This window comes from Capricornis sumatraensis, chromosome 7 (assembly GCF_032405125.1).
Source record: "Capricornis sumatraensis isolate serow.1 chromosome 7, serow.2, whole genome shotgun sequence".
In the NCBI taxonomy this organism is placed as follows: domain Eukaryota; kingdom Metazoa; phylum Chordata; class Mammalia; order Artiodactyla; family Bovidae; genus Capricornis; species Capricornis sumatraensis.
In genome coordinates, this window is record NC_091075.1 from 75081415 (window position 1) to 75094705 (window position 13291).

At 42.6% G+C, this 13291-nt stretch overlaps 1 pseudogene; it reads right to left on the reverse strand.

Annotated features, from left to right (window-relative positions):
• Positions 1-11806: 11806 nt before the first annotated feature.
• On the reverse strand, positions 11807-12624 carry LOC138082392 (EKC/KEOPS complex subunit TPRKB-like; annotated as a pseudogene).
• Between the last annotated feature and the right edge of the window lie 667 nt (positions 12625-13291).

The following is a 13291-nucleotide window of genomic DNA, read 5'->3' on the forward strand; positions in this document are numbered from 1 at the left end:
CCATGTTCCTGGGTAGGAAGAATCAATATTGTGAAAATGACTATAGTACCAAAAGCAATCTACAGATTTAATGTGATCCCTATCAAATTACCATTTGATAGGCATTTTTCACAGAACTGGAACAAAAAATTTCACAGTTCATATGGAAACACAAAAGACCCCGAATAGCCAAAGCAGTTTTGAGAAAGAAGAATGGAGCTGGAGGAGTCAACCTTCCTGATATCAGATCATACTACAAAGCTACAGTCATCAAGACAGTATGGTACTGGCACAAAAACAGAAATATAGACCAATGGAACAAGATAGAAAGCCCATAAATAAACCCATGCACCTATGGGTACCTTATTTCTGACAAAGGAAGCAAGAATATACAATGGGGCAAAGACAGCCTCTTCAATAAATGGTGCTGGGAAAACTGGACAGGTACATGTAAAGGAATGAGAACACTTCCTAACACCATACGCAAAGGTAAACTCAAAATGGATGAAAGACCTAAATGTAAGACCAGAAACTATAAAACTCTTCGAGGAAAATACAGGCAGAACATTAGATGACATAAATCAAAGCAAGATCCTCTATGACCCACCTTTTAGAGTAATGGAAATAAAAACAAAAGCAAACAAGTAGGACTTGATTAATCTTAAAATTTTGCACAGCAAAGGAAACGTTAAACAAGGTGAAAAGACAACCCTCAGAATGGGAGAAAATAATAGCAAATGAAACAACTGACAAAGGATTAATTTCCAAAATATACAAGCAGCTCATACAACTCAATGTGAGAAAAACAAACAACCCAGTCAAAAAGTGGGAAAAAGACCTAAACAGACATTTCTCCAAAAAAGACATACAGATGGCTAACAAACACATGAAAAGATGCTCAACATTGCTCATTATTAGAAAAATGCAAATCAAAACTACAATGAGATATCCCCTCACACCAATCAGAACAGCCCTCATCAAAAAGTCTACAAACAGTAAATGTTGGAGAGGATGTGGAGAAAAGGGAATGCTCTTTCACTGTTGGTGGGAATGTAAACTGATATAGCCACTATGGAAGACAGTGTGGAGATTTCTTAAAAAACTAGGAATAAAACCACCATATGACCCAGCAATCCCACTCCTAGGCATATACCCTGAGGAAACCAAAACTGAAAGAGACACATATATCCCATTGTTCATTGCACTAGCACTATTTACAATAGCTAGAACACGGAAGCAACCTAGATGCCCATCGACAGATGAATGGATAAAGAAGTTGTGGTACATACACACAATGGAATATTACTCAGCCATAAAAAGAAAAGCATTTGAGTCAGTTATAATGAGGGGGATGAACCTAGAATCTATTATACAGAGTGAAGTGAGTTAGAAAGAGAAAGATAAATACCGTATTCTAACACATATATATGGAATCTGGAAAAATGGTACTGAAGAATTTATTTACAGGGCAACAGTGGAGAAACAGACATAGAAAATAGACTTATGGACATGGGGAGAGGGGAGGAGAGGGTGAGATGTATGGAAAGAGTAACATGGAAACTTACATTAACATATATAAAATATACCCAACGGGAATTTGCTGTATGGCTCAGGAAACTCAAATGGGGACTCTGTATCAACCTAAAGGGGTGGGATGGGGAGTGAGATGGGAGGGAGTTTAAAAAAATTTTTTTCTCTGCTCTTCTGGACTTTGGTTCTAGTAAGGAAAGATAAACAATAAAATGGTAAATAAAATTTTAAAATAACATACAAAGTGTGTTTGTTAGTGATAAACGCTAATAGCAGAGAAAGACAATAGGATTGGGTGCAAAGGGGAGGGGCTGTAATTCTAAAGAGTGCGGCTGCTGAGACGATGTCATCTGACTCAGGAGTGGAAGGAATGAGCTTCCACAGACAGAGAGGTACTGGACAGTCTTTCAGAAAAAGAACAGCAATTTCAAGTAGCCAGGATTCAAGGAAGCCAGGGGTTTGAGTGGAAGAGGAACAGGGGAGAGTAATGCAAATTGTGGTCTGGGCTCCCTGAGGAGCAGGAGGAGCTTGGTTCCTTCTGGAGCTCCCTGGCTCACCTCCTTCACTCTCTCAGCATTTAGGGAATACCTCTGTGACTCAAGCTGCAGATACTATCATGGATGAGACCCTGTGTTCTGGTTACCAGAACCAGAATAAGACGTTAGGGCCCAACTGGCAGCAAGGGTACTGTCAACAATACTTGCTGCTGCTGCTGCTAAGTCACTTCAGTCGTGTCCGACTCTGTGCGACCCCAGAGACGGCAGCCCACCAGGCTCCCCCATCCCTGGGATTCTCCAGGCAAGAACACTGGAGTGGGTTGCCATTTCCTTCTCCAGTGCGTGAAAGTGAAGTCGCTCAGTCGTGTCAGACTCCTAGCGACCCCATGGACTACAGCCTACTTGAGCAGGACTTAAATCTCTGTCTTCAGTTCTGATAGGCCTAATGGCAGGTCTCCTTACAGAGGACAAATGAAGCTACAGAGAAGGAACTAGGGTATATTGAACTAAAAAAAAGCATATAGTTTTTCTAGAAAATATCTGCAGGAGATTCAAAATTTAACAAAATAAAAAGCACCTTAGATTTCTAAACTGTGAGAATTTTAGATCTCACCAGTGCAACTTCTTCCTTTTATAGACAAAACTCAAGAGAAATGATTTCTTTTTAAAAAAATGTTATTGAAGTATAGTTGATTTACAATTTCTACTGAACAACGACTCATTTATACATATATATGAATTCTTTTTCATGTTCTTTTACATTATATTATTTATCTCAGATATTGAATATAGCTGCCTGTGCTATACAGTAGGACTTTACTGATTATCCATCCTAAGAGAAGTGATTTCTCAAAGTAACAGAGGGAAGGAGAAACAGTTCTCTAGCCTATTTGGCCAGTGCAGTGATTAATTTATCACAACTTTTTTTTTTTTTTAACCTTCACCAAAGTTTCAGAATAAGGTTGTAGAGAGCAAAAAGCAATATTTTGAAAGTAATTTTATTTATTTATTTTTGGCTATGCTGGGTCTTTGTTGCTGTGCAGGCTGTTCTCTAATTGCAGTGAGCAGGGGCTACTCTGCAGCTGTGGTGCACAGGCTTCTCATTGCACTGGCTTGTCTTATTGCGGAGCATAGGCTCTAGGCACACAGGGTTCAGTAGTTGTGGATTATTTGTGGAATCTTCCACATACAACCAGCACGTGGAATCTTCCCGAACCAGGGATCTAACCCGTGTCTCGTGCATTGGTTGGCATGTTATTTACCACTGAACCGCCAGGGAAGCCCTAGAGCAATATTTCAAGTTATGTTGTAAGTTCACTGTGAACTAAATGAGAAAGAGAAACTGTGCTGACCCAGAGAGCAAAAATTTCAGTGTCAGAGTTTTGATCCCTACAGGATCAGTTATATCAGGAGAAGATTCCTGGAGATGCAAGCAGTGACAGGTACTATTGGAAATGTAGGGAAAATGGGAGAAAAACCCCCAAACATAAGTCCCTGACAGACCAAAGCCATCTCTTTGGCTAGTGACATCAAGAATAGACTTGAAACCCATTAATATCAGGATGGAGATGTTACACCCAAATTTTTAAACAATGACAACTTACAGATTATTGTAATTCAGTGTAACATTAACTGTAAGTTCAGTCAAATTAAGCTCTTTTCTAAAGAAAAAAATGAAACATGGTTAGGAATAAAAAGCACATGGAAACTCAAAAACAATATTAAATCAAGCTTGTGAAATAAATCTCTAGAGAAAAATATTACTCAGAACATAGAATCATTGTAAAGCAACTATACTCTAATCAAAATTAATTTTTAAAAGATAATGATAATTAAAATTTTTAAATGATGAATTAAATATATGGTAAAGAATTCATAGTCTCAAAATGAGAAAACCAGAACTCATTCATCTTTCAAGGTCTTTATTTTGTGAAAGGTCTTAAATTTTGGATGCTGCAAAATAAAATACAGCCTCTTGGAAAAGAATTCCAGTTCACAGCACAGTTTCTCCTAAGGAGAGTTCCTATTGATTTTTAACTTGGCCTTGAATTTGACCTGTGGCCTTCATGTCATGATGATTTGGGTCACTCTGATTATGACATCTCTGGAACAAGGGCCTCTGCTAATTTTAAATGAATGCAGCTGTCGATTGCCATTCATTTATTTGCATCACAATATATGGGAATAAATTTGCAATTAAAAAACATTTCCAGTAAGCAGTCAGATTGAGGAAATGAAGGACATTTATCCAGTAAGTTTAAAAAGAGATGTTTCATTTTTGCCCTTTTGGGCATGAAAAAAGGAAAGAAAGTTTATGTCTTTGAAGTGTTGATTGAGGCCAGATTTATTCCCTGGGCTACAGCATCAAAAAAAGCCATGCAATCCAAGTTAGATTTTAGTTTAAATTTAAGAAAAGAATAAATGTTGAAAATTTCATACCACACCCACAAAAGATTTTTTCTTCCCTTTTCCCTCCTTCTTTGCTTTCTTGCTTCCTTTCTTCTTCTCTCTAATTTTTCTTTCTCTTTTTCTATTCTTTCCACATTTTTTTCTTTCTTCTGTTTGAGTCGATGAAAATGAATACTTCTTAAGTTTGATTTATAGAGAGGGCTTGCATTTAATATTAAAAATCAAAACCTTTGATAATTACATTAAAGCTTTCATGCCATCTTACATCTGACACTGCAAAAATAATGACATATCGTCCAGATTTAGGGAAACAGGTCTATGAGGAGTAGACCAGGAGAGAAAAGAGTCTGGAGGCTTTCTCATAAACTAGACCAGTGAAGGGGCTTGAAAGAGAAGGAATTGAGGGAGCTCTAGAAAGACTTAGGAGGCCTCATACATAGCTTTTGAGGCATGCTGTTTTTACCATGTATAATGTCACTTGCATTATGTTCCACTCGTTGAAATTCTAATTCTCCAAAACCCAACTGTATAAACCACCTACCGTGAGAAGTTCTAGATATTCTTGACTGTGTGGATAACAACAAACTGTGGAAAACTGTTAAAGACATGGGAGTACCAGACCACCTTACCTATCTCCTGAGAAACCTGAATGTTGAGTCAAAACGCAACAGTTAGAATTGGACTAGAACAACTGACTGGTTCCAAATTGGGAAAGGAGTACAACAAGGCTGTATATTGTCACCTTGCTTATTTAACTTATATACAGAATACATCATGTGAAATGCTGGCCTGAATGACTCACAAGCGGGAATCGAGATTGTCGGGAGAAATACCAATAACTTCAGATATGCAGATGATGCCACTCTGATGGCAAAAAGTGGAGAACTAAAAAATCTCTTCGTGAGGGTGAAAGAGAGTGAAAAAGCTGACTCGAAACTCAACATTCAAAAAACTAAGATCATGGCATCTGGTCCCACATTTCATGGTAAATAGACGGGGAAAAAAGTGGAAGTAGTCACTGACTTTGTTTTCTTGCGCTCCAAAATCACTATGGATGGTGATTTTGCAGCCATGAAATTAAGATGCTTGCTTCTTAGAAGGAAAGCTATGACAAACCTAGACATGAACTTCCCTGTAGCTCATACAGTAAAGAATCTGCTTGCAATTCAGGAGACCCAGGTTCGATCCCTGGGTCGGGAAGATTCTCTGGAGAAGGGAATGACAACCCAACTCCAGTATTCTTGCCTGGAGAATCTGATGGACAGAGGAGCCTGGTGGGCTATACAGTCAAAGAACTGGACACGACTGAGTGACTAAGCACACACACAGACAGCATATTAAAAAGCAGAGACATCACTTTGCCAACAAAGGTCCATATAGTCCAGACTATGATTTTTCCAGTAGTCATGTATGGAAGTGAGAGTTGAACCATAAAGAAGGCTGAGCACTGAAGAACTGATGCTTTCGAATTGTGGTACTAGAGAAGACTCTTGAGAGTTCCTTAGACTGCAAGGGGACCAAACCAGTTAAGCCTAAAGGAGATCAACCCTGAATATTCAGAATGGACTGTTGCTGAAGTTAAAGCTCCAATACTTTGGCCACATGATGTGAAAAGCCAACTCATTGGAAAAAAACCCTGATGGTGGGAAAGATTGAAGGCAAAAGAGAAGGGTTGGCAGAGGATAAGATGCTTAGATGGCATTACTTACTCAGTGAACAAGAATTTGAGCAAACTCTGGGAGATAGTGGAGGACAGAGAAGCCTGGTGTGCTACAGTCCATGGGGATGCAAAGAATCATATAGGACTTAACGACTGAACAACTCTGAGGTTCCGTAGCACTTGCTGCTCTCTTTATTGTAATACTAGTGATAGTCCAACTTATCTAGATCTCATTGACCAGGGCCTTGAATTCCATACTAAGGGGCTTAAAGAGGGCCACTAGGTTTCAAGGCAAACTAATAAGGTGTTTCTGGTGAAAAGAAGAAGCTGGTGCAGAAACTATTCTCTCTCTAGCATATTGCTATGTGTCAGGTATCATGCATGGCTACCCTAGTTTAAAAAATTGGAAGCAGGTTACTCTCCAAAACTTGCTCACTAAGCAGCCTCCACATCCTCACCACCTTCTCTACCCTCTGTAATGCTATACCGAAATAGTATTTTGAAGGTTCAGCAATAACCTGCTTACTCTCCATGTCTAGGGATTTGTCCCCACTGTCCTCATTCTCACAGTTTAAGTCCATGATCTTTCAGAAACATTTTCTTCTTACAACTCACTAACAGATCGAGGTTTTTGTGTTTTTTTTTTCTGTTTATATATATATGTAATTCCCACCCCCTCAAGAAGTTTAATACGAAGCTTAATTGGTTAAGGGTGGCTATGGATGGAGTCCTCAAGAAATTCTGAAAGGTAATTTTGAGCGTTTTAGACTTGAAAGGGCGGGTAACAATGCTTCTAAAGTGAAGGGTCAAAGCCTGTAGACTTTTTTTTAACAGCGCTCCAGGGCTGGGAGATAACTTTCTGTTGTTAGTTTATGAAGGAAATCAACAAATGAAGATAGGCTCGGGTCTTTTTTTACCTAAGAGCCCAAGTGAGAGACTGGGAGAACCAGGCGCGGTTAACCCTGGACGCGCCCTCAGCGCAGCCGGGGCTCACAACTTACTTCGCCCAGGGGCGGGGCGCGCCAGGCGGCTACGCGCGAGGGCAGCGGCGGGGGCGTGTCCGGCGGGCGCGCGCGGGCGGTGAGGGGGCGTGTCCCGGGAGTGGCGGCGGCGGCGCGGGTTGGGTGCGCGGCGCAGCCTCCTGTGTTGGAATGTGCGGCTCCCGCGAGCTCAGGGCGCAGGAGCAGAGTAAGAGCCGCCGAGGCCTGGGGCCCCAGAGCCTGCTGTGGGTGGCGGCGGCGGCCCGGACCGCAGGGCGAGAGCCAGCGGCCTGAACACTCTGTGCAGCCCCACTGGGTCTTCGCGGGCCTCGACGGGCCCAGCGTCCAACTTTTCCACCCTTACCCTCCCCTCCCCCGAAACTCCTGCAACAAAGAAAAGTAGTCCGTGAAGGAGCGGCGACGCGGGTCGTCGCCCCTCCTCGCCCAGGAAGGCCGGTAAGCGCGGCGCGGTCTGAGGCACGGTCGGGTGGGGGCGGCGGGTCGGCCGGGCGGCGGTGGCCACGAGAAGGGGAGGGCGCGGAAGGACGCAGAGCGAGGCGCTGTCCAGGGCTGATTTGCAGATACTGTGGCTCGGGCGGCGGCGACCGCCGCGTCGGGCGGGGGCGGGCGGCCGGGCGGGATCGGGTTACATCGTCGCCGCCGGGGGGCTGGGCCGGGGGCGTCGGGGAGGGGCGGCGCGGCGCCTGGACCCCCTCCCCAGTCGAGGCCGGGCCGCCGTTCGGGCGCAGGCGCCGGGGATGTCTTGTCCTGAGGCCAGGAGCGGAGCTGCTTGGGGCCCTAGTCCTGAAACTAACTTCCTCTCGTGCTCCTCCTGCTCCGGGTCCCGCCGCAGCCCCTCGCCTGCCGGCGGCCCTCGCGTCTTCCGCCCTCCCCGGCCTCTCCCTTTCGCCGGAAGGCGCCGTTGAGTGCGGCCGGGCTGGTTGAGTCAGCCCGGGACCCGGGCGGTTCCGCCAATGGGGCTGGACAGCGATTTCTGCGCTCGGGCCGCCAGGCCGCCCAGGCCCTGCGTGCGGGGTCGTCTGGCCGCCGGAGTCGGCGGGGCCGGGGCGCGCGTCCCGCGGGGTGCCGTGGGGGAGTGAGCCTCAGACTTCCGGGGCGCAGGGGGCCCCCTCTGGCGCTCGGGGCCGGGCGCCTCGGGAGGGCGCGCGGAGGCTCCCGGCCCCCTGCGGAGGGCGAGCCCTGGGCGGGCGAGGAGCGGGGACGACGACGACGCGGCAACTTTGCTCACTCTTCCCGGACTGGGGCGCGCGGGCCGGGAGGCGGCACCCTGGACTGGGAAGACTCGGTCTGGCCCAACGGCGCCCCGAATTTGCCCGTCTCTCCGTCTTCAGTGGTGGGGAGCCCGGGAAACGCTTCAGGACGACTTGGTGTGTCGGTGGTGCAGTGAGCGGGCCGAGGCGAGGGGAAGCGAGGGCGCCGGAGTTTGCGAAGAGCTGCTTTGTGTTTGGTACGTATTTTGAGAAAATGGCCGAATGCCTATGTCAGTCAGGAATGCCGCGGCCGAGGCCGGCGCTGGTGAAGGCAGCACGTAGGATCCGAGCGGCACTTTGGGCTTTCGGGCTGTGCGCGGACGGCCTTCCTGAGCAACGTGGAAATGCCTGTGGGGATGGTAGTTAGGGTTTGGGGAGAATTAGGAATTACGAGTCGCCTGGACTGTTCGTTAAGGCTTCGGACAGCCTTTGCTTTGTGTGATGGCATTTGATTCCGACTTTCGTTGGTACCTATGACTCAACGAGTTTGTGTTTACGCACTTGGGTGAAACGGATTACTGTTTGTATTTTTGGTTTAGCATTCTTTTTTTTCAGTCTTTGCCACCTGTTTTGCTTTTTCTGATTTGTAAGAGAACACCTGATTCGTGAATAACACCTTTCAGATTGGAAACTAAAATGTGAAGATGGTGTATGAAAACCTCAAGGTTTCAAGGTGATCTTGTAATGGCTCCGCTTTGCAAGTGGGCCAAGTCAACCACAGTGGAAGAAAGTTGCTGATTGTGAAAATGAGTTGACTTATATTTTATATGGGGATTTGAAAGTTTCTTTACTTTGGTTTGTGAAGTCTTAAATACACCAAACATATCTTCTCACAGGAAAAAAAGTGATTACTTTTTGTTTGTGTTTTACTTTTTTACAGATCAAATGATCAAAAAAAGAAGTAAGTAGTACTTTTTCACAATATAGTTGATCCTTGATGTTTGAATTGTGGGGGTCCACTTATACATGGATTTTTTTTCAAGGAATAAATTGTAAAGTTTTTGAGCTTTGCAGTATTTTGAAAAGATTAACAAATCAACCATGCAGCCTAGTAATATCAAAAAATTAGGGGAAAGATGTTATGAATATGTAAAATATATGTAAATACTAATCTGCTATTATTTACTACTGACAAATCTAATAGAATTTTGAAATTTATCAAGACTTTTGCACTCAACCGCCTAAGCCACCGCACTAGTGCCATTCATAGAAATGTAAATTGAGATTCATTATTAAATCATAATTGTGTAAAGGTAACCCTAGTACATACAGTACTAATGTCATAATTTTGTGGCCACCTCTTTTTAATTTTGTTGAGCTCGAGTGTTGCAAGTATCTGCTGAAAATGCTAGGTGAGGCATAATCAGCCCTCTGTCCAGTAAATTGTGTTTCCAGTAAAAAGTCACTACTTGCAGTTTTAGCATATTTTTCATCCTGTTTAGTGCAATACCAGAAACCTTGAATAATGTCATGGACCCATACATAGTACGACTTGTGATACTGGAAGTGCTCCCCAGAAGCAAAGTTGTGTTACAAGAAAAAGTTGAATTGCTTGATGTGTACTGGTGTAGATTGATGTCTGCACTTGAGGTTGTCCACCATCTCAAAATAAATGAATCCATACTAATTTTTTTAAATTAAAGAAAAAGGATATTCGTGAAATCATTACTGCAGCTAAACCAGCAGGCCTGAAAACCTTGCATGTTTTGGGAAATACCTTTTTATGTCAAATTGAAATTTCACTTAAAAATTGTGTTTACTTATTTATTTTTGGCTGTGCTGGGTCTTTGTTGCTGTGCGGGCTTTTCTCTAGTTGTAGAGAGCAGGGGCTGTTGTTGTCACTAAGTCGTGTCCTACTCTTCTGTGACCCTTTGGACTGTAGCCCGCCAGCTACATGAGATTTCCCAGGCAAGAATACTGGAGTGCTCTCTAAAGTAGTGTTGCTTTGAACAGTGCTCCTGGCCACCCAGAACGCACAAATTCAACATTAATTATGCTGAAGTGGCCTACTTTCCCTGAGAAAGAACTGTCTCTCATTCTGCCTCTAGATCAGAGAGTCTTTAAGCTCAATAGACATGATACTCTGAAAAAGATGGAAAAGGTTGTCAATCCTATGGGAGGAGAACCCTGATAGAACATCATGAAAGTCTGAAAGGATTACACCATTGAAGATGCTGTTTTTATAGGAAAAGCTGTGAAGACCATCAAGCACCAGATAGTAAATTCCTGTTGGAGAAAACTCTGTCCAGATGTTGTGCATGACTTAACAGGATTTACAACAGAGCCAATCAAGGAAATTATGAATGAGATTCTGGATCTCAGCAAAAAAAAAAAGTAGGATGAAGAGTTTTAAGACAGGGGTCTTGGAGAAATTAAAATCAGAAGAATTAAGATAATTTGATGGAGATGAGTGCTTTTTTACAACATGGAGCATTCTATGATACAGACAGTGAAACTAAAGTAAACCGTGTAAGGATTGATACCATATAGGAACATTTTGGGAGAAATGAAAAAGGAAAAAGTCAAACAAAATTGGGGTTCATTTCCATCAAGCTGCATGAATCTGACTCTCCTGCCTTCTCCACTTCCTCCTCCACCTCTTTCACTCCTTAGCGGAAACCAACACTTCCTCCTCTCAGACTGCTCAATGTGAATGAAGACTAATAGGTTGAAAACCTTTGTGATGCTCCACTTCCACTTAATGAACAGTAAATAATCATCATGTGGTACAGTTAATAAACTTATCAGTTGTGTATGTCTTGTGAAAAATCTAGTAACTTTATGGCAAGAGTCCTGAGATGTTACTGTGTCATCATCTTAATCACCTAAGTGTTCATTCTGTAGGACATAGTGTGCAAGACTCGTATTGAAGTGGATAGCCTACCCTTATATTAATATAAAGTGATTGATATTTAATATAAAATTAACTATCTGTTTTCCTGCTACTTTTTTAACTGTGCTTTCAAAAAATTACACCACCACATAGTATGCCTTTTTCCTAACTGGCAAAACTGTGTATCAGCCTGTTGTCACAGGTAAGTAGTTTTTTTTTTTTAAATGTGACATTTCCAATACTGTGGAACGAATATGATTGTAGTACTTCATGCCATAACATTCTTATAAAGCTTCTTTCATTCGCACATGTGCTAGACTATCAGGATGCAATCATATTGATCACATTAAGTTATCATAAAGCAGTCATATTGTTGCTTCTTTGTTACCAGTGTATAAATGTTATACCCATAAATAAATATGAATTTCATACTGTCTTTTTATTTTTGATGTCTAGCATTAGTAATGTTTAACAACATTTTTAATTGTATAAGACAATATGGGTATCTTACATATGTGTACATAAACTTATGGTATCATAAGTTTATAAATACATTACTGTAAATCATAAATACATTACTGTAAATATATTTTTTCTTACAATTTCCCTTTTTTTGATGCTGGAAAATTTTTACTGTTTCTGTCATCTCACAAAATATCTTTTGTTGACATTCTGCAAGTGATAACATTCAATAATATCCCAAGAGTGCATCTTTTTGATTTCTGTAATATTTATTTCAAGGAGATTTTTTAGAGAAAATTGATGACTTTCTGTCTGAGATACTACATCTTCCTGATTTATATGTTTTTCTCCCTCTTCAATAAAAGCAGTTAGAATTGAAGTGTCATTTGCTGTGATACCAAAATTTTTCAAGGCCTGTGAAGTACTGTTATTTGGGGAAAGATTGAAAATAATTTCAGTAGGTAAAGTTCTTGTTTTCATTTTTCCCATTTTGGAGAGGTGAACAGCTTTGTTTGCTGCCACAAGTATCTGAAATGGATTGACAGTCACTGTTCAGTTCAGTTCAGTTGCTCAGTCGTGTCTAACTCTTTGCGACCCCATGAATCGCAGCACACCAGGCCTCCCTGTCCGTCACAAACTCCCGGAGTTCACCCAGACTCATGTCCATCGAGTCGGTGATGCCATCCAGCCATCTCATCCTCTATCATCCCCTTCTCCTGCCCCCAATCCCTCCCAGCATCAGAGTCTTTTCCAATGAGTCAACTCTTCGCATGAGGTGGCCAAAGTATTGGAGTTTCAGCTTCAACATTAGTCCTTCCAATGAACACCCAGGACTGATCTCCTTTAGGATGGACTGGTTGACAGTCACTGTAGGGTTTATTAACTAGCCATCAGTGGTACCTTAGGGCTTTTTTTTCTCAAGTCTCAATTTTTTACATATGTAAATAACAGAAGGGTCATCTTGTATTTGGGGAAATAGGTCCTGCTGAGGTGTTAACTGCATTTCATAGATAAGCAGGATTCAGTACTCCCAGAACCTCAAGACTAGCTCCCTGCTCTTGCCAGCTCCTTTGTCTCAATTTTGGTGAGTTCGGGCTTACCAGGATGATGTATAGCCACTAGACTGTTAGCCTACAAAGGCAGAGACCGAGCTGATCATTGTGGGGCTGCATCCCAAGGCCTGGCCTTGGGAGATGCTCCATAAATAAAGGTGCAGAGAGTCTCAAGTATCACCTGGAAGATCACAATCATGGGTGTCAGGGTTGGGTCTCCTGTTCTTGCTGAGCCCCACCTGGCCTGGCCCTCCTTATGATTTTATTAACATCTTCTTTTCTCTAGCTTACTATATTGTAATAATACAGTATATAATATATATAACATACCAAGTATGTGTTAATCAATTGTCATCAGTAGGCTTCTGGTCAACATTAGGCCATTGGTAGTTAAGTTTTTGTGAAGTCAGAAGTTTCACTCTGATTTTAGATTACACCAGGGAGTTAGTGCTCCTAGCCCCTTGTTGTTCAAGGGCCAATGGTAGTTTATTCTTTTGAAGATAGTTGAGTTCATATGAGATTTAATTCTTGGAGCAATTATTACAGGCTTCTATTTTGCAGACCATACTTTAATCTATGCACAGTTGGCTTTTGGATTTTTTTCCCCTTTCTGATTTA